Genomic DNA, 19,241 nt, shown 5'->3' on the forward strand with positions numbered 1-19,241 from the left:
ACCTGTCGCCTGCTGGCCGTCCACTGCTAACAAATAATTAAATTTAGATGAAATAATACATTCTTGAAAGACCTCAGTTTCTTACAAACAGAACAAAAAAAATTAAAGCATCATTTCAACATTGAAAAATGCAGACAATTTACACACATTACACCCCTCATCCCTTCACCACAGCTGCAAATAAAATTCCCTACCATGATTTTGCCCTCTAGCATTGTTCAGCCTATGTTTTGCCCATTACCTTTCCCAATTACTATTCTTATATTCAATTCCAAAGAGTTCCCTATTGTGCAACACAAAGAACTGTGGTGGGTTGACCTTGGCAAGAGCTCATCAAGCTCTGTCACTCCCTTTCCATCAAAGGATGGGGAGAAAATAAGATGCAAAAACTCATGGGTCAAGACAGGGACAGGGAGGTCACTCGACAATCACCATCATGGGCAAAACAAACTCAGCTTGGAGAAATTAATTTAGTTGATTACCAATCAAATATAAAAGGATAATAAGAAACAAGAATAATGGTAAAACATCTTCCCTCCTCCCCTTCCTTTGTCCCGGGTTCAGCTTCATTCCCAATTCTGCCTTCTCCATGTGAGAAGTGCAGGGGGACAGAGAATGGGGACTGTGATCAGTTTGTAACACTTTGTGTTTGCTGCTTCTTCCTTCTCCCACTCTTCCCCTGATTTCATGGGAGAAAATCCTTTGAATTTATCTAGTGTGAGTCCTTCCCACAGGATGCAGTTCCTCGTGAACTGCTCCAGCATGGATCCCTTCCACAGGGTGCAGTCCTTCAGGAACAGTTGCCCAACATGGGCTTCCCTCTCCATTAGTCAACAGATCATGCCTGGAGCCTTCTCTAGTGCAGGCTCTCAGAAGCTGCAGTTTTCCAGGACACACCACCTGCTCTGGTAAGGGATCTTCCAGGGACTGCAGAGGCACAGACATGGCTTCACCATGGTCTGCAGAGGAATCTCTCCTCTGGCACCTGGTGCATGTCCTCCTTCTCTGTGGAGCTGTTTTTTCCCACATTTTCTAATGCCTCTCTCCCAGAATTTTTCATCCTCTCTTAAATCAATTATCATATACAAGGTTCTGCCAGCATCACTGATGGATTCAGCCCTGGCCAGCAGTGAGTCTGTCTTGGAGTCTCTGGTGCCTCCTCACAGCAGCCACCCCTGCAGCACCACCCACAAAAACCTTGCCACGTAAGTGCAACTCAGTCACATCAGTGCTTGCTGCAAATCCAGGGGCAAGGTAAGCCAAGGGAAGGAAAAGCTTTAAAGTATGCAACATGTCAGGGGACCACTAGTAAGTTTTCATAGGAATTTAGAAAAAGGAGTCTTTTAGTAGTCCAGAGGTTTCTAGCTCTAGACTTTCTTTTCCTTTTGCAATGCAAAGCACTTAATGCAGCTTGTTTTAAACAGAACTTCACACATTTGTAGTGGTTTGCTCAGTTTGTCTATGACACAGGGTTGAACTTGGTGACTCAGAAGTTGCTGTGAAATTTCTGTGCTTTTCTATCTGCCAATGGCAATAGGCTAATGATAGAATCTGAGTTAAAAGCATTATCAGCAGTATGCTTTCACTAGAAAACAAAAGGAGAGGATTTCATTCATATTCATCTTTCTAAAGAAGAAAGCTCTACTTTGCACAGCTAAACCAACATTTTAAAAATAAAGGAAATATCTACCCACTGAAGACAAGATATTTCTAGAAATACCTTCTTAATAGGCATTTTAATTAAATTTCAGCACCCACATGATATCAGTGCTCACAAGGGAGCTGATGTACAAAAGAAAGAAGTTGCTGTCCATCATACAGCCACCTTCACTGTTTAAATACGAGTGGAAATTTAAATGGTTCCTAACAAAAAGAACATGAAATTTCCAAGTATGAATTTTCATGTCGTACTGGAGAGGAAGGAATTTCTTCCATGATGTATTTGAGCTGTCAGGATGCTGTTTATTCCTTTTTTACTAATCCATCATTAGAAAAGATGATGCTGAAATGTAATTATAGTTTTAAGTTTTTCTTTTGGGTCCTGGGCCATGTTCACTTCCCTCTAATTTTCTAAGAACAATCCCATTCACCAGAAGAGTATATGTTTATGGTATGGTCGTCCCTTAGAACTCTGGCCTCTCCCACTGTTATTTTCTACACAAACAATGTCTTGCTTTTTCCTCAAAATAAAAATATAATGCATACACTCAAGTAACTAAAAAATATACCAGGATCCAAAGGATCTTCTCTGATAAACTGTTTAATCTTACTTCTTTTGATAGAAGCTAATTTTGCTGAAACTGTGAGTGAGAATAATTAGAAGACTTTGGAATAGAGAAGGTTTCAAACAGAAATGTTCATTAGAATAAAAAAGAAAAGAAACTAAAAGGAAGATGGTGTGCTGTACATTAAATATAGCATCATAGAATCTTTTATGTTAGAAAAAACCTTTAAGATCATCAAGTCCAACTGTTAACCCAACCCTTTCAAGTGACTGTTCATTGAATGAAATATTTGATTATGTTCTTCTATTTTCTTTTATTTCTAAAGAAGAATATCAGTATTTTATTTGCTTCATCAAATCCATATTTAGGGAGTCCTGACATGATGAAGTTGGTTTTAAGTATTAAACCCCTGAGCTATAGCTTTCATAGCAAAGAACTTACAATTCTTGGGACAGCTAAAAGAAAGGGGGAACTCAGTTTTATTGTAATTTGCATTTATACTGTCTTGAGTATATCCTAAAAAAAAAGAAACTATTAAAAAAATTGTCTAGATAATGATGGGGTTAATTGTATGGTTATACACTTAGCCAAGGTAATGTAGCCTTCAGTTCACAGCATATGAGAATATGACAAACTGTTCATAAAAAAAGTCCATCTCAGACTACTTATTCATTGGTCAGAAAAATCTCTAAAGTGTTGTTTATTGCAACAAATCTGCGCCTTGTGCTATTCTGTCTTTGAGGTATAGTTTATGTAAGCTGAACTGAAAAACTAGAATTAAAGAGTTTATCTTTCTTGCAGAATATGGAGACCCACTTTGGAGACTCAATTTTTTTTGCACACAAGTGCACAAGGCTCATAAATTAGACCTTTTGAAACTGAGGATATGGAGTTAAGAAACATTCAAGTTCAGAGTGTATTTAAGAGAGTGTGTAGCAACAAAGACAGACAAAAGACAGCAAATAAACACAAGGCAGTCACTAGACCCACATGCAATCTGGGCATTGGGACTATTTTCAGTCACTCATATTCTTGTTATTCCTTGCTGGCACAGCCACAGCAAGGAATAACAGCAAGGGCTCATCCCAAGCCCAGGACCAGTCTGGAAACAAATGGTACCCCAAGCTTGTACAACATACATGGACACTACTGTTCCAGATAAGAAATAATATTAAGTAGGAGTTTGATATAATGCTGATGTTTACCATGCAGGAGTCTATTTCTGAAGTAATAAAATCTTGTTGGCAGTAGAGAGAAATAATTCCTAGCAGGGCATTATTAACCTCTTCCTAAATCAGACATTCAAAATAGGTCAGGTGAATCACTTCTGAGGAGTGCCCATTTTTCTCAAATATGGCATATTGATATGAGGGTTGTGGCATGTGTAGAACTCGCAACTGAAATAGGAGAAATATATCACAGTTTTCACACACTATTGTATTTCATACTCACAGCAAGATATAGGTACTACAGGTAATTCTCTGAAGCCTAACAATCCAATGTTACATGTAATATAGCTATAAAATACTAACTGGAGACATGTCCACTATCATCAGCACACCAGACACATAGAAGACTCTACCTCCCTGATTTAACTTACTGAAAAATAAATCTAAGATATTCACTAATTATCCAGAATTAAAGAAGAGGTAAAGAACTTAGATTATCTAATCAAAGAAGTAGGTCAATATAGTCCCTTATTTAAAAGGAGCAAATAAACCATAATGAGACCAGCCCACTAGAATAAACCTGATTTTTCTTGCAGTTTCTTAAATTATGGAAATTAAATAAAGACCAGAGAATCATCAGAAAGTTACAGCTCTCTCCAAGATGTATCAATCATTGTCATTTCTCACATACAAGCATAACACTGCCTCCCTTTTTAGGCTGCAAATTAAGAAAATGAATATAGAAACATGAATTTTGAATAAATTAAACCAGTGTGATGACTAACCCCATTTCTCCACTCAAGAAAAGGAAAGTCTTCACAAATGCTCTTTATTGCTATTATCAGTCCAGTTCTGCCTGCCTTTTTGGTGGCAACAGGTCAGTTTCATTGCTTTGAAAGATTTGCCAGTAATGACACAGAACAAAAATAAACATCACAGAACAAAAATTAGCGGTCACTCAGCAGACAGTAAGCAGGTGGAAGATGACGTTGTGGTTCAGACTCAGATCCCATAAAATGGTCCTTAATTTCCTCTGGACTACCTGAAAACTGCCTGTAGAAGTGTTTGGAAAGATTAGGAAGGATAGATACTTGCAGGATACCACCTTATTCATCCATGAAGGGACTTTTGTAAAGGCATTCCAAGAGCTGGACAAGGTGGAGAGACAAGGAGTTTAGACCTAGAGTCAAAACAGAGGTTCAGCAATATGATGTACAGTTCCAGAATAAACCCAACATAAAAAAAAAAAATTGTTATTTATCTAAGTCTGCTGTTCAATCTGTGACTGAATCACCTTTAATAAATACTTGTTTGCATTGAAATATTCTCAGGCATATTTAATTTAGTTGAGTGTACACAACCTGTGACTGTATCTGGGTGAGTCCCTTAATTGTCTGTACTTCATTTTTTGTATGTCAATGCCTAACAGTGCATTATCATATTGCATGTTTTCTTTGGAAAGGATTTTTTTGAGGAAAAAGGACTAGGAAAAAAACACTTTCTATATACTCTGCACCCCCTGTGTAAAACAAGAAAGAGTAAAAATTCTGATCTCAGGGGTAAAAGAGAGGACTTGCAATTTTCATGCTCTTAGTCATTTGATTCACATAAGCAATGACCTCTCTACATGATTTTCTGTACTACGTGACTCAGCTGTACAAAAGCATCAGTTCTTGCAGGAAAATTCCAAGCCAGCTATCTTTATCGACTCCCTGCTTTCCTTCAGTGCTAATAATGGGTTCTCAGGTATCTACCTTTTCACAGTAATTAGATTTTTCTGTTTTAAATCATATAACCCCCAAAAGAGTTTTTAAAAATAACTTTTTTATTTTTAAAAAGATTTTGCAGAAGACTAACAATTTGATATTGTCATAATTAAAAGGGGTCAGCAGGTAAAAGTTGCTGCTGTGTTCTGCAGTTCGCATGGTGTTATTTCAGAAGAAAAATCTGAGTTATAATATTTCTACTGTATGCTATGCATTTTTTCTGAAAATATTTTGCAAATTTATACATGGGAGAAAGCAGCTGATGTGTGACTGTGATTGACCAGCACCCCTCCACAGTGGAGGAATGTCCAGAGATGAGGCAAAAAACCCAATGAGCTCAGGAAAAAATGTATCATAAAGAAAGCTAAGCCTATCTGAACAGCAGGGAGAATGAAGATTAATGTTTTCAGATAAGACAGCTGCACCATTGGATCATCAGGTTCCCGGAGACAAAATTATGCCTTCCTCTGCTACCCAGACCAGTGTGCCAGCGCTGGGAAGACACATAAATACCGCAGGCCAACATAAAATATAAAATCTGATCAACTAATAGAACAAAATTGGAAGACAGCTTGGTTTGGCTTTAATCCAGGCATGCTTTCCCAGGGATTGGGGATGCTCAGCATCCTGACAGTGAGCACACACAGACCGGTAATGAGAAACACGTTTGTTCTGTGATTCAACCAGCATGCAAGTGCTGTAGGATTTTTCTATTGTGATTTCAGGGCATTGCTGTAGCACTCTGTTAAATCACAAATACACCAAATGAATAGACTTGATAATAAACACTAAACTCTCCTCCTAGTCAGAGAGTATTGAACTCTGATGGGGGCAAATGTGGAAATGCTTTTCTCAATATATAATCAAGACAAAAATTAAATCTACTGTTGAAGTGGGTCAAATGAAATTTCAAATAATTGAGAATTGAGAACTTAAAAAAAGCAAGAGGTAAGAAACATACAGTATGTATGTACATGCCTGGCTCTCATCCCAAATTTTAAGCCACAAAATGGATCAAGCCTATCCCTGAATTCTTGGAACATTCCCATGTTCCACTCTTTCATTGCTTAGCTGTAGACTGGCAGGAATACTCCCAAACAGTCACTCAAAAAATAACTAAATAGACTAATAAAAAATGACTCAAATAAACTAATAATATGAACCCATTAAAAAATCCCATGGCAAGGTTTTCAACAATACTATTATAGAGGGGAAAAAAAAGAAAAAATAAAAATAGAAAAAAGATTTGCAGATAGGAACAAAATGCATACTCGTGTCTGTAAATCAAAGTGATAATGTGGACCACCATACAAAACAAGCTTATTTTTAAAGCATAAAGGACATGCTTATGAGGGTACTTAAGAGTGAATTATTGGAGACAATCAGTCACTGGGCAGTTAATTTCTGGGTTTCTTTAGTTAAGTGTATACATTTCCTATATAAATTAAGGGTTTTTTCTCTTAGGGGTGTCAGGTCTGGTTTTTATTGTGGTTTTTAATTAAGAACTTGGTAATTGCTTCCACTTGTCAACCACTTCCCTTCATAAAAGTGCAAAGCAGAAGCAAAAATGAACTTGAGGTTCTTTCATTCACAGTCTTAGACACCAAAGCTGGTGTATGAAGCCAGCTGAATTTATTGCATGTAGCACATCTCTTCCCACACTTCAGTGAGTGAGCAGGACACAGTGGAAACAGGGTGACTCATTAGTGAAAGCAGCAAACTGAAGGACACTTTGACCAGATGAAATTAATGAGAGGGGAATTCATCTCGGTAATGAAGTAAAACCATTCTGAGCAGATAAAACACTCAATTTTCAGATTTTTGGTCATCATGACATGTGTCACAAGGTGACTACATAAAGCAGAAGATAACAGTTTACATTCCACACTACATACATGGGATGGGATGCAGCCACACAAACACATGCATTTATTGTCATTCAGGTACTGTGGGGGGAGCCTGACAACTTCCAGCTGAAGCTGGAGAAAACTATAAGCACCCTGTAAATACCTGCCATCTTCAAGGTGTCTTCAGTCAAATAGGACATCCCAACCAGCACCAAATGCCTGTAGGACAAGTCAGGCTAGTCCTTACCTTCTTTGCTGAAGCACATATATTGGTGTGTTTCCCTGTGCATATGTGCACACAAATATGTTCACATACATGACTCTCACCCACAGTCAATGGAGATAAGCACCCGTATTTATGCATGTGTAGCAATATGGCTGTGCAGCTTCCTTTACACAAACACATCAATCCTCTCCATGCAGCAAAGTGTCAGCTGAGCCCAGAACAAGGCTTTCTCCAGACTACTGCACCACTCACACAGGCTGGAGTCTTCCTTACGCAATTAATACACAAATACTTTTTTTAAGTCACACAGTAAGAATTTTAGGACAAGCATACTCTCTTTTTATACTTTAATCTAGATGACCTGGTCTTCTAAAGGGGTTGACAGGTTCTTCCAGAGAAGTGTCAAGCACCATCTGTTTTCACAGACAAGTTCCCAATCACCATTTCCCTGTTGTTGAAATGTTGTCAATCATTTGCTAAGGTCTATGATTTTTAATAGCACTGGAGTATTTAAAGATCTGCAATTTCTTCTCTGCAAGAAAGATTTTTTTTCCTTTTTTTTTTTTTTTTTTTTCTGTTCAGCAGATAAGGTTTGGGGAAAAATTCACTCCTCATCACTGGACATGTCTTATTACTGAACATAACTCCTTGCTCATCAAAGACCACATTCAGAATGTGTGAATGTAATGAATGTGTGCATCAAGTGAGAAGCATAAAGCAGTGCTTGGCTCCTTGCCACAGGTGCTGTACTGTGTTGATAGCAGCAGGGAGATGGCAATGATTAATCAAGTATGTCAGCTCCCTTCTCCTCTTTGCTGGGAGTGAATTGGGCTCAGTCTCGCTGTTTTCTCCTGTCTCAGAGTGCTAGACAGTGCTTGGTTTGATGGGAGAGAGGAATTTAAAAAGCAAGGGAACTTGCTTTCTTTTGGGAAGCAGGACTGCACTTTCATAGAATAAAGAGAAACACAGTCAAGACTCCATTTTCGAAGGATGGGGGACTTTTTCCTGAGGGATTATCTCTGACTAAGCACGTACAGACTTAAATTTAAACCATCTGATATGTTCAGTTAATAATTTCAAGTGAATACAACCTTCCTTTCAAAAAAAACCCCTGACACAAAGTCATACAATCAAATAGCCATACAATGATTATAAATATATCCCGGTTTTATTTAGGAGGGCTGATTTGTTCTTATTAGAGAAAAGCCCTGAACAATAATTGACATTTCTCTAAGGGTTGCTTTCTATGAAGAGATAATTAAAAAAAACTCAATGTGGAATGCAGGTTACATTTAAATTGAAACTTCTGTTCTATTTCAGTAAACTGTTATCTCATTTGAAAAGAATTGGGTAATGATTACATTTTTCGACAGGATGTGAGGAATGCTGTAAAAATTTTTTTTGTGCTGCAGATTTCCTTGAATCAGCCATGTTGGATAGAGTTTATTTCAACTGTCTGTAGCTAAAGAAGTGTTAAGTCATCTAGTTTAACCTAATTTCCTTGGATTGCTTGCAGACAGATGGGACCTCACAAAAGACATCTGAGCCAGCCTCAACTGTTCAGCATCTGTGGGATGAATTGTACTCCAATCATGTCTTGTGAGTAATTATAAACAAGACATAAATGGCTATTTTAGAAGATACGTTTAAATTTTATGTAACTGAAGTTATGCTGCGTGAACACCAGTCTGTGTCTCGACCTGACTCAGTTTTTTGTAGTACTGCAATTTCACAATTGTATTGGTGTTTGTATTGGGTTTGCCTGACAAGATTTTGGCAGTGTGGGTTTGTCACACAGGTGGCTTCTGAGAGAAGCTGCCAGAAGCTTCCTTCATGTGCACAGAGCCTGTGACAGAGGTGTCCCAGACAGAGCTGATGCTGGCCAATCAGACCATCAGAGACAGTGCTGTTCACTTATTTAAGTGGAGAGGGGAGAAATACCCTAAACTTCAGCTGGAGAGGAGAGAGAGCAGATTTGCTGGAGCAGGTTTGCCGACAGGACTCATGACCCACACTGCAGCAGTTTGTTCCCCGTGGAACAGACCCACACTGGAGCAGCTTGTGAAGAACTGCAGCCCATGGGAAGAACTGACTCTGGAGAAGTTCATGGAGGACTCTTTTCTGTGGGAGGGACTGGAGCAAGGGAAGAGTGGAAGAGTCCTTCTCTTGAGGACAAAGCAGTGGCAGAGACAAATTGTGATGAACTGACCAAAACTCCCATTCCCCATCTCCCTGCACTGCTTGGAGAAATGGGCAGCAAAGTTGAGCCCAGAAAGAAAGGAGGGGTGGGGGTAAGGTGTTTTTAAGATTTTGTTTTACTTCTCGTTACCATACTCTGCTTTGATAGTCAATAAATTCACTTATTTTTCCCCAGACTGAGTCTCTTTTGCAGCTCTGGCGGGCACCTGGCACCCAGCCATTGCCTACCCACCACAATGTTGCAGTTTTAACTTCAATGCTCTGCAAGTTCTTAATACACTCTAACTACATACATCTTTACTTATAGGGCATTTCCACTGACATCAGATATATTGTTCATATAAGACTACGTAATTTGTTATCCTCTGCTATCCAGAGGAAAATTTATTTCCACTTTTTTTGTACAGTATTGATTCACTCTGGTCTTTCCTTAAGCTGATAAAGGAGGACTAACCTTTCCAGGATTCCTTAAAAAAAATCTACACTTCTAGAAATTTTCTAAATATACCAATTGTAGCTCAATACAATGTAAGACAGCAACTGGAAAAACATTTTAAATGTCCACCTAAAAATTTTAAAAGAGTTGACTGAGGAGTTCTCTAGGCAATGAATCCTACTTTTTAATAATTCTCACATTATCAGGAAGGTACCTAAAGACTGAAAAGGGGTAATGATGCCCTCACAGTATTGCTCAAGCAAAGTAATTAAAAATAGACCAATCCAACCAGCATCAGTAAATATGGGAATGGCTGACATTCTGTTAATGAACAATTAAGAGAATGATTAATGCTTCAGGAAAACCCGTTAGGTCTTTTCCAAGCAGTTTGTTCTTTTAATGATCCCAGTTTGGTTACTAAATGTAATGGATGGTGGTGTAACACACTGCCACTTCTGTAATGATCATGACTCAATATTGCTTGACATTTTGATTAAGAACTAAAATGGTATGATATTAATATGATGCACCAAGAATGTATTAAAAATAGCCATGGCATATCTCAAAACTAATGAGAGAATCAGCCAGTGCATTTCTTAGGGACCACAAGGATCCACAGGAGTTGATTCTTAGCCTTATGAAACATGCAATTCTTTTCAACAGTTTAGAATAAAGCCAAATACAGCAAACCAATAAAGTTTGCTGATTGCAGATATTTTTGAAAAAATAAATACATAGGAGAGGATAAATTCCCAATTAAAAAATGGATTGCTACTTCTGCTGAATGGAAGCAGACAACAAGCTTTTATATTCTGTCAGTGGAAGTTAAATATCTGGAAAATAGGTATTATTGAGAGAGCAGGAGAACTTATGCTGATTGGCAATGGAGAGGACTGTTGTTCCTTGAGAGGACTCTGGAGAGATGGAGGAACAACAGGTGAACTTCTTCCAGGATATCTGTAAGACCATTATACAGCACTAAGAAGGATTTGTGTGACTGCTTTTCCTTTGTACTGACAGAGCTGTGACTGCCACCATATCCAGATATGCTGGCCACAATTTATGAGGGCTGCTTGGCAATCTGGAAACTGAGAAATCAAAAGTCTTGCCTTGTAATGACATGCTGGAATCTGAAGATATTTAGAATATCAAAAACTCTAGAGGGATAAAGACTTCCCTTAAGTACCTATACTGAGAGTGAAACACAGATAATGGGTTTGGCAACTTTAATCCAGTTGCCAAAGTTATAACAACAACCAATCCAACCTGAAAACTGAATTAGACAAGTGAAGGCTAAAATAAAGGGGTACCTTTACATCATTCAGCCTAGTCACTCACTGAGGAGATTTACACTAGCTTCACTGAATGCTTAAAACTAGAATATGATACTCATTTCTAAAAGTGAAAGTCAACTAAAAATCTTGTTAGCTCTCCCAGATGATTTTATACACCACTAGATTGTTTTATTCTAGGAACTTTTAGTTGGGATTTTTAAACAGCAGTGAATCAGTGAAGTTAGCCAATGGATGTAGATACACTTTTTTTTAATCTTTAAAAGAAGGTCTTCACTCCAATGTTCAATCACCTACCCAAGGTAATACAGAATGTGTGAACAGAATCAGAGACTAATGCATGATCTCCTGTGCTCTCAATAAGCTCTTCTTTTTCTCCATTTGGGGGTCATTCTAAGCCAGCAGTGTCCCCATTCTGAAAATTATGACTTTTGAAAAGAAGCAACAGAAATACAAATGCAGTTGCAAAAGCTTTTGTTTCTGATTCATTTCCAAATCACTCTTAAGCTGATAAAAGAGAATTTGATCCACACTGGATGGTATGCATGATATGGTTAACTCAATTGAGGTGAGGTTGTGGAAGTTATTACTTGAAAATTAATTGGTTACATCTAACTTCAAAACCTTTAGTTTGCATGCTTTAAAGCTCTTATTTTTGTTACGGACTTGTTAAGACATCTTGCCATGGAGGCTATCCTATTTTGCGCAGTCTAAGTCTACCCATTGTTCAAAATCTTGTTGTGCAAAAATTTCCCTGCTATAGCAACAGCCAACACCTCAGGCTGCAAAATGGCCCATGAAACCTCACAGAGAAGCACTCTCTATCTTTTATATATACTTTTTTTTTAGCTGTGTCCTTGGCACTATCTTTTTATCTTAAATATAAAGAATTGTCATTCCTTAAAGGACAGCATGCCTTCATGTTTTATATTTGACTTGAACTCACACCCAGGCATGTGAAAAATATAAAATAAAAGAGAATTGCATGTAGAAGCCAGAGTTTGGGATTTGGGCTTAACAGGATGGTGCCCAAGATCCTTGTGGTATACCACGACATGCCCTATCAAACACATGGGCTTGGACAGATGGCTGCCACCACAGGAAACAGAGACAAGTGTGCAAAGACAATAAAATAAATGTAAAATTGAGCTTTAATGCTTTGTTTCCTCAAGTCCACCTACACTTCAGATGCTCAAAAAATAAGGTCTCATACGACCTAATTATCTATCTGCTCAGATACAATCATGCATTTCTCAGGATCTTTCTGGCATTTTTTTTACCTCAGCTTTACTCTTTTCTTTTGTTTGATATAAAAAATGAGCTGTTTTTCCTAACTTAACCTGAACAAAAACTGGAAAGAAAAGTTAAGTCATCTATTCTAGGTGTTGGTGTTTTTCTAACTTCCTAACAAGTGGTAGTTAAGAAAGAAAAGACAGTGGTAAAAGAGAAAAGTGGGATAGCAACATGTTATACAGGCATTTTAAAAATTCTCATCTGGTGCATTGGTAGAGGAGTAGGTGGCTGAAACCTGTTAGGTATGTGGTAACCTAGCAAGAAAGGGTTGCTCAGTGTCCTTCTTCATGTGGTGCCAAAGTAATTGCTCAGCACTTTAAAACATTACCTCAAAAAAGCCCAAATATTTGTTAGCATGGGTGTTTCCTTCCCCATAAAAGTGGGTTCAAATCAAAACCATTCATCCACAGGCTTCCTGACAAGGAAGCCAGAGACATGAGAATTCATGTGTCATCCAGTCTGCAAAACAAATCTGACTCATTAGGCTGGGTAATATCCAAAAGAAAGGTCCTTATTTTTCTCTAGCCCAGACCCAATCCACTGAGCAATTTTTCTATTTTGGTCAGGAGGGCTTTCATAATTTAAGACTTATTTTTTGTTATTTCAATCCAGCACAGCATAATCAAAACCTACTGGCTTCATTTATTTTATCTTCAATCTAAGCCATTACATTGCAAAAGCCTTACAGAGATATAAAATGCTTTGGGATCTGGGAGCATTATTTACAACGCAGGAGACAGGCTGTGAACATCCCATAGCAGAGTTCATATCAGTCCATGTTGCTTGCCAGGGATGTTTCTTAAATGTATTAGTCAAAAGACTGCTTTCAAATGTTCCAGAAATACTCCATTCAACCAGGGGCTGAGACTTTGCATTGAGAACCATCACCTTTAACATTCTGTGAGTTGTGCTACCCACAGAGTGTGTCAGCCCCTTGTTTGCCCAAGAGGACCTCTTTATAACCAAATCTTAGGAGGCACAGCATGCTATGGGAAATAGTAGCTATTTTGTTCTTTCACACACATTTCTATCTTGACAAGTAGCACTGGGAAAGGAGATTGAATATTGCTATAATGGAAGATATTTTTGTGGTTGGTTTTTTTTGGTGTTGTCTTATTTTATCAGGTAAGAAATATAATAACACAAGTACTATATAGTGTGTCCTTTTGCATCCCCTCCTAACACACAGCTACTTGCACACCACATCCACTGTACACCTTTTATGGCTGAGAACAGCAGCACCAAAAGAAGGAAAAGAAAGACAAAGTGTCATTTTCTTTGTGAAACCAAGTTTGAAGCAGTTCCAGGATTCTTTGCACTTGGAGGCTCTGATGTGAGATGGGGCTGGGGCAAAGCCCTCCACTCAGACATGTTTTTCTTCATGACTCAGTATTTGAAAGCTGTCAGTCCTGGAATAATCTGTAGCTTATCCCAGTGTCAAAACCCTGTCATTCTGTCAGACTATTATAGGTTTAGGAACATACTGATTCCACAGTTTTAAAGCAATTAATTTTCATTTCCAAAGCAAACGTGCCAAATGCTTAACACAGATCTAGAAACACAGAAAACACAAACTTTTTTCTAGGGCAGTTCATAAAGTATCTAGATAAAAATACATCCAACCTGACATGCTACAAAGTAAGCATTTCAGGGTCAAAGAACCAGACTTTTCTGTCAAAATAGATTTAGCTTGGTTTTTTTTTCCTATTGTCTCTAACTTTCAAAATCATAAATATTCAATAAATTCACAACACTGATATGTCAGCTAGGAACATTTCTGGAGGGCAGTCAATTTCTGGGGATATCTGTTTCAGCAGACAACATATAACTTGTAAGTAGATATTTGGAATAAGATTTGAATAGCTGAGGCAATAAATCTCTTTTCAACTCCTGTATTTTTGTAAATTGCATCTGTTTCCCTTGAAATGTTGTGGGGTGGGGTTTTTTTGGTGTTTTTTTCTTCTTTTTTTCGTTTTGTTTTTGGTTTGGTTTTTTTCTGGTGTGTGTGAAAAGTCTGTGACATGCAGCTAACAGTATTTGTAGTTTAAACATTACCTTCCTTACAGTAACACATAATCCAAACTGGAATAAAAATGCATCTCTATTACAGGGAAAGGATCACTAATAAGTATTCAACATCTGAACAACAGAGTTTATTCAAGATTTGCTACAGAAGCAGACTTCAAAGCAGCCTCCCTGTGTGCCAAATCTCTGAACAAAGACAATTTTCATGTTACCGCATACTGCACATGATGCAAAGCCCTGAATGCATTTTCAGAAGATCAGACGAGAGTCAGCCATATCGTGTGCTGTGTATAAAAATAGCAGTGCAAAATGCCAAGTCCCTAACTCTTAAGGTACATGTGAATAGTTCTGACACAGCAGCAAGGATGATTTACTCTGGGTTTGTAACCTGACCTTTCTGCCACCCCAGTGATGACAGATGAATTGTTACTGAAACTGTTCCTCTGACATGGAATTTTACAGTACATTTTGAAACTAAACCCTCGAAACTGTGGCATTTAAAGAGTCATTTCACAAGAGCTGATGTGTAGCTAAGGCAGCAAGGGGACCTGAGAAGCAAAGTTGTTCAGCTGCCCCACTGCCAGCAACTCCCCACTCTTCAAAAGCCAGACCTAGAGTGGTCTCAGCAGCATCACTGCACTTCTCTACTGCCATATTTAGATTTCATATTCTCAGTGGATCTCTTCCTTATCTTTATATTGTTACAGACCAGGTTTTTATTCCTAGATTATCTTAACAGCTACAGTACCCTGAAAGTGTCATTTGCCTTAGTACAATCACCTGTTGCAAAGTAATGAAACCAGGACTTGGCTCTTCTTTTTGTTTAAGGCTGTGCCTGGCAATGGTCTCCCTTCCACTGACTTACATCCTCCTATGTCTCAGTGACCATTTTTATGTCAGCGTTTGATATTTTTTCTTTGGTCTGGAAATGGTATATCCAGCAGAGATTTACCAATTATAATTTTTAGGTGGCCCACATGATGATCTGTCTAAATGGTTAAGTCAATTTCTTGTGAAAATACAACAGCTTAAGGAAGCTGAACTGAGAAAAGTGGAATCTCTAGATTTTTTAGAAGCCAAAAGTTTATACATTCATTTCTCAGAGTAGGCTCAAATTATCAAAGTAACCTTAAGCTGCTTTATTATTGCATATTGTTCTCATGTACAAAATAAGTCACTTCTTGGAAAAAAAAAATTGAAAGTTTTTGTACCTGAGAGTATAAAAGAAGTTATCTCTGAGTACAAGGGGACAAAAGGTATTACAAATTTGAACACTTGGACAAGAAAAGCCTAGCAGGTAATGTGGATGATGGTGATCTCTTCCCTAAAACCTAGGCTCAACATCTTCAAGTTTTTCTTTTCCTAATTACTTTTTACATGCATCAGTACACTGGTCTTTATTACTGGCTTTCACAACAACAGGTCATGTTGACTGGAATACCAGGAAAAATGAAGATATGTGATGTAGAAAATATGTTATTCTGATGTTTGCATCCCCAGATTGGTACTCCCTCAGGACTTCAATTATTTTAATTTTTGCTGCACATAAAATGTAATTTTTTCAGTCTTGATATTTTATGCCCTTTAAGAAAAATTTATTTATAATTACAATATCAGTTAACAGAAAGTTTATAAGTCCTGATTGTTTAAAATTGAGTCAAGGAGGATTTTTAAATTTGAACTCTGCTGTTCATGTTGCACTGGATGACAGCTGAACTCTACTAACAATTCTAAAATAAATGCAAATGGAAACAAACATTTCAAAGAAAGCTTCCATTTCTGACCTGCCATGCCAAGGACTGCCACAGGTTTTCCAGTTCAAAGGGACGTCAATTTTCTTAATGTACTATTTTTCATGTGATTATTTCATCCAGAAAATTCTGGCTTATTTGGCTGCCCATGTTGTGGTTGCAGCAGGCAGCTGAGCCACCAACCTGGACAGATCTTGTGCTCCAGACACCAGGCTGATCCTTGGTCTTCACAGCAGTTTTTCTCTGTGACATCCCCGTTCCATGTGGCAGCTATTGTGCCATGGTGGGCCATGCCAGTGCTGTGCCACCACAGTCTGGCAGCTCAGCACCCCATAAAGCAGACAAAATTTGTCCAGCCAGTGAAGAAGGACCTTCTGGACAGGGTAATATGCACACAGAGATGACTGAATACGGAGGCAGGTTTTCCAGAGTTTTCTTCATGCTGGAGCAGCTGTAGAGGCTGCCCAAGGAGGCAAACCTTATGGAGTCTGTCCACCAGCAGAATGTAATGCTCAGACAAGCACCAATGGGCCGTATTTTCAGTGTGCCTCACCAAAACAGTGTTTTTTTCCAGTTAAAAAAACAAATCCCAAACTTTCCCATCCAAATGTGGTTTTAGGTGTTTTCCATTACTTTTTCTAGCTACGTATAAGTAATTTTCCAAAATAATGTACCATTTTGAAATAAGACTTTGAAACTCTTTGACTATAAAAAATTAAATATTTATTTTTGAAAAAAAAATTAAAAAATAAAACATATTTATAATTTAAATGCCATTCAAATTTGACATTTGTAGATAATGTCCAAACCTTCTCCCCAGATTTTGTGCTGTTTTAGTAAAGAGCGTTCATCTAGATTATGATGAAAAATATGCTGTCATTAGAATTTTTCCACTACCAGACAATTTAAATAGAGGGAAAAAAAGAGAGAATTCTGAATTTCTGAAAAGAAAACACATATTTTGTGCAAAGCTCTCCTGTAGTCTCTAGAAACAGCCTGGGTTATAACTTCTCCGATATCAATTTTAAATTAAAGATTGCAAACTTTGAAAGCAACAAGTTTGAGAATGTTTAGGAATCATGGAAGCATTGATAATGGAATTTCAAATAAACTTATTTTTTTAAATGACATCCCAGAGGAGTCAAAAATGTCTTTAGGCTTCAATACAATCTCTTTGGTTTTGCTTGGATGGTTCTAGAAATTTAATTAACTAAAAAAACCCTCAGAAATTAAACACAATGCAAATAGGGAAACCAGGAGTGAGAATGCCAGAAATAAATAACTACCATATTTCTAGGAGTCTTGAAAAATAAAAAGGCCTCTTGAATGAAAAATGCTATTTCTTTCAAGTTGGTAATTTTCTGGTTTTTAGATCAGTATAATCTGAATCTAAGGAAGAAACGGGAGAGAATTGTATTCCTGGCTCAAAGGAAATTATTATCTTGATTTATTTTTTACCTTCTCTACACCAGAACAAGACCAAAGAAACCATCACACCTTATGAAACAAAATTCTGATGGAAAAAATAAAAGTCCCCACTTTGGGCTGATAGTAGTTCCCCTACACCTCCCCCCCGCCTTTAAATTGTCTCACTTCAAATTAATTTTTTTAAAAAAACACTCTACCAGTCTGAATATTTCATAATGCTCAGCTCCCACCATCCAGTGATTCCAGATGAATGTTGCCTTCTTCAAATTGCTACCAAAGAAATATCCTTTGGTAACAAGGATAGAAAGAAGAAAGAGAAAAGAAGATCAAAAGGGAAGGATGGAAAAAAAATAGAAATTTCCAGCAACACTTTCCAGAAGATTACACAGTCTTTATTTTTGCTGCTATACTTGGTGGAACAAACTAATGTTTTTCATCCTCCTCAAAGCTGCTTTGCTTTTTACAAAATTATCTGAAATGAAGAAAAAGATGTTTTCAAATTCTTAGTTTATATAAAGCTCCCAAACATCCTCAACATGTATCTAGTGCTTTTCCTAGTAATCTGTCACCTCTACATAACTGCCCGTAATAAATCTTAGCAAACTCTTTCTTCACTCAAGTACTCTGGATATCTGTGTGCTTGCTGTGCTCTGATTTTTATTCTTTGAAATACAAATGCTTCATGACAGGAATCAGGCTCACAAGCTTTTCAGTAGATCACAGCATATTGTATCCTCTGTTCACAATAACTGGCTCTGTAACATTTTCCAGAAAAAGAGGGTTTTTGCTTTTTCATTTCTCAGCACTCCATGATGTCTTCTTTCATCTCTCCTGTCCTCTCCAAGGTATAAAGGCACAAAAAACTGGGAGCCTTTAGGATCTCTGCCTATTCTTTCATCTTCAAGTAGTGATTTCTGCTGACTTCCATGCTGTTGAAACAGCAAAATTTAAGTCCAAAGCATCCTGCTGTTTCTGTGTCATCTTCCTCCCAGGTGATCTACTCCAGTCCTCAGCTCCACACTCTGCTGACTCGGTCATCACCTCACTTGCAGCACTAGTTAAAGAGGAGGCAAGGGTTGCTGCCTGTAATCCTGATTTCTGAAGACAATCCCCCTCCTCTCCATGCCTTTCCTTCAACAGAAGAAACATCTGGGGATATAAAAGTTGTGGGGACATACTTCTACTGCCACTGCCACTTGTCACCACAGGCCAGCACTGCCTCAGGGTTGTTCCAAGGTGGGAATTTGGCTGTGAAGTTGCAACTCAGCAGTGCTTCAGTAGCAATCAATAGCTGGGGTTTTTTCAGGAATTTTATCCTGTGGGGTAGAGAAATACAGGACTACTATCACAGCAGAGGCCTTGAGGAGAGGAGATGTGGGATGTGTCAGCAGGAATATGGGAATGGGATGGTTAGAGATGGGGCCATGGCTGGCCCTGGAGACCTTATGGCTACAAACACCCCACCTGTGGTCACTTACAGAAACATAGGACTGGATTTCAACAAAAGGGGGTTACACAGAGAACAAAGAATTGGCCACTGTGCACAATAAATTCAGGTGAGACAGAGAGCAGCACACCAGGCAA

The sequence above is a fragment of the Lichenostomus cassidix genome, chromosome 1 (genome assembly GCF_008360975.1).
Source record: "Lichenostomus cassidix isolate B80296 chromosome 1, HeHo_3.0, whole genome shotgun sequence".
Classification (NCBI taxonomy): Eukaryota; Metazoa; Chordata; class Aves; order Passeriformes; family Meliphagidae; genus Lichenostomus; species Lichenostomus cassidix.